This window comes from Eptatretus burgeri, chromosome 9, assembly GCF_056783735.1.
Source record: "Eptatretus burgeri isolate ZD-2024b chromosome 9, Ebu_testis_v1, whole genome shotgun sequence".
NCBI lineage: Eukaryota > Metazoa > Chordata > Myxini > Myxiniformes > Myxinidae > Eptatretus > Eptatretus burgeri.
The window spans coordinates 20,181,346-20,184,500 of record NC_140969.1 but is presented as its reverse complement, the minus strand read 5'-3'; the positions used below and the strand labels follow the sequence as shown (position 1 = coordinate 20,184,500).

At 43.8% G+C, this 3,155-nt stretch overlaps 1 long non-coding RNA gene across 1 annotated transcript in view; it reads left to right on the top strand.

Annotated features, from left to right (window-relative positions):
• The window catches only part of LOC147019658 (uncharacterized), a 3,150-nt gene extending 197 nt beyond the window's left edge, over window positions 1-2,953 (top strand). Inside the window, exons 1-3 of the long non-coding RNA XR_015062039.1 lie at window positions 1-1,690; window positions 1,949-2,157; window positions 2,428-2,953. The exon at window positions 1-1,690 is cut by the window's left edge and continues 197 nt beyond it. This is a non-coding gene — a long non-coding RNA (uncharacterized LOC147019658). The remainder of the gene's footprint in view (window positions 1,691-1,948; window positions 2,158-2,427) is intronic.
• Window positions 2,954-3,155: the final 202 nt, after the last annotated feature.

Genomic DNA, 3,155 nt, shown 5'->3' with positions numbered 1-3,155 from the left:
TCAGTTTCATCCTTCCTTGGTCTCATCCTTCCTTGATGGGATAGAGTCAGGAAAAAACCCAACAAGCCACAAGGCAAGGCCAGGGTGCCAGGCCACATGACAAATGACAAAGGCATGTCGATCAGCACGACTCCGGGTACCACATTCATAGTCCTCTGCCTCACCAAAACTGCCATCCTCAGCTCGGTTCTCACTCCTATCGAAGTCGTATTTGGCGCAATCCTCGATCCCACAAAACTTGGGTCTCTCTCATCCTCAATAGTCAGAACTTTGCAAGAGGGAGTTCGCCAAAGCTCTGGCCTTCTCTCCCTTCAGCACAGGGTAAACGAGTCCAGCCAAGCTGCAGGACCAGGCCGCGTCACAATCGCATGTCGGACGGCGTGATACCGGGCACCTCGTGCACATCTTGTCCCATCAAAGCTCTCGTTTTCGGATCGGTAAAGTTGTGTGTGCATGTGCCTGCACGTACGTACGAGATTTATCGATTTCTTACTGTTTATTGAAAAATACAATACAGTAGTTGGGGAGTTGGGTGATTGTGAGTTTTATCGTTTCCAGAATATTTTGACCACCTTATGTATTTGCATTTTCAGGACATATTTCTAGATTCATCGGAGATGTAGAGGCACGTAAACCTTACTTAAATGGATATAGGTAAGGTGAGGCCTGTTTGAGCACTCTTGAATTGTTCTATAGAGTGAGGTAGAATTGAGAATGTCACACATCTGACAGGAACATTCAGCCCATATGCAGATGGCACAGCAAAGATATGTGGCAGTGACAGCACTCAAACAGACATATATTTAAATTTCCTGTCCAGAGATGAGCAAGCTGCTCGCAATGCACGGAGCAGGCTCCAACGGGTCTTGGCGACAGAGAGGGGATGAGAGAAGAGAAGAGAAGAGAAGAGAAGAGCTGGAGGCCAAGAATCTTCAAAGACCAACTTGGAAGTGTTCGGTATCAGGTTTTTTTCATCTTGAACATGTTATATTTTCCTTTCATATATCAGCAAGATGATCAGATTGAAATGGAAGACCTACATAGGATCTGTGGTTCATTTAGCTACAACTGTACTGTCGATACATCAACAGAGTCAGACACTTGTACTGGACAAGGACGTTTTGGTTTGCACTATTTGGCATCCCTATGTGAGAACCATACTCATATTGCAAGGACTCCAAGTTGAAATCCCCATATGCTATGATTTTTTTTTTTTTGGATACAAAATCAAAGCTCATGGAAGAGCGAGTTGACAGTGATGGTGATTCCATGGAATGGGGTCTAACAACCAAGGGAATGAGCCAACACCAAAATCGGTGGGAGGAAATGGAAGAAAACACAGTAACCTGCAAGGAAGAGTTTTAAATGAGATGGGGTTAAAGGGGTAACAGTTAAAGGAAACACGTGGGAGGAGGCTACTTGGCCCATCATGCCTGTGCTTCATCCACACCTCGTTAAATATCTCAATTTATTCATCGTCTATACTCTATATGAACCAAAGCCGTTGTTTTACCATTTAATTAATTTCACTGTGTTGATGGGCCAGGAGTACCGGCGGAAAGTGGACGCAGTGACGCGCTGCTCCGGCACATGCTCCCATACCTGACCCTGACCTGACTGTGTTGAGGTGGGGTGAGGAGAAGGAGGAATGTTGATGAACAGTAAAACACACACCTGGGACATAATCAAGGTGTTTTTATATCAATACTATTTTTCAGGATGAAGGGAGTTGTTGGGTAATGAATATACAAGTAATGACTGGATATTCACTTATTGATGAGACTCCTTACAGACATTACAATCAATACACATGTACTCATACTGTACGTACATGAGCCACATACCAGTCCTGCCAATGTCTGTGCAACCTTCACCCCCAATGCTTCTATGTATATCTCTCATTCCTGTTCAAACCTATGCACTGTTTCTACTCCCACGACCTTTGCAGGAAGACCATTCCATGTATTTCCTACTCTGAGTGAAAGACTCCTGCCTTACTACCACCCTAACTCTCTTCTTTATCCTCACGCTGTGGCTGTGGCCTCTGGTCCTGTCACTGTCCATTTTGTGCTATCTTCCCGAACTCAAAATTTATGCCATCTGTAAATTTGGAAAGAATCTGCGGTGTAAAATCTGATCAGGGAGAAAAGATTGCAGGTACAGTTGAATGATTTGTCAATTGAATCCTAATGTCTTTGCAATTCTTGTGCACGAATCTTGTCCTCCATCAGGGGTGACGTGTTCCGTGAGCAAGATGCTTGCGAACTGAACACGTCGCCCCTGATTTGTGTACAAGCTCTTCCATGATCCTTCGATTCGTTAAAGCATTGAAGTGATAATGATAGATCTTATCATGTTACAATGTCATTTATTTGATTTTGTAAGTGCATAAAACAGCTTTAATCCATTGTTTTAATTTTATTGCAGCCATGGTGAAAGTCAGCCACAAAAGGGGGCGACCATGCGCTGTTGTGCACGTTCCTTCATGCACACCTTATACCTGATGTTTCTCCACCTCGTCAAGACCGAGGTCCTCCCCGACATCCACAACGAGAATAACAAAACACGACAAAGACCAGTGCAAGGAAAATCATACCCGGGAGAAGGTTCCCTTTTTACTTTACACTGTGTGCAAAGAATAAATTTATGAATCCAGGCTCAAGAGAATGATGTGCGGTCGCTACTGATCAAGGTAACATGTTAAAGCGGGAAACATTGGAAGTGTAATATGTGAATACAAGAAGGTAATATGTTGACAGATATCAGCTGGGAAGTGAATGCTTCTGAATCTTTGCAACTTCTGTAGTTCATAAGAAATGGTCCAACATACAGTTAAATATTGTCTTACAGGATAGTGTAATTACATATGAGCTGTCTCATTGATTATGATTCTTGTCCTGATGATAAACTGTCCGATTGGCACTTTTCAGGGACAGGTCCAGGATTTTTTGAAAAGGGGGGGGGGGTCCAGAAATCAAGGGAATGGGTACATATGATGCTCTTCCAGATGCTGTGAGCGTGAAACCACAAAGCGTCTGGTTCAGGGTTCGCTTCATGACGACGGAAGATTTGGGATTTTCGATGCTCTCGGGTGCACTCTGAACATCTACTGAGCACATTGGTTCCATGTTGGGAAGGGAAAACAAATCACCAGT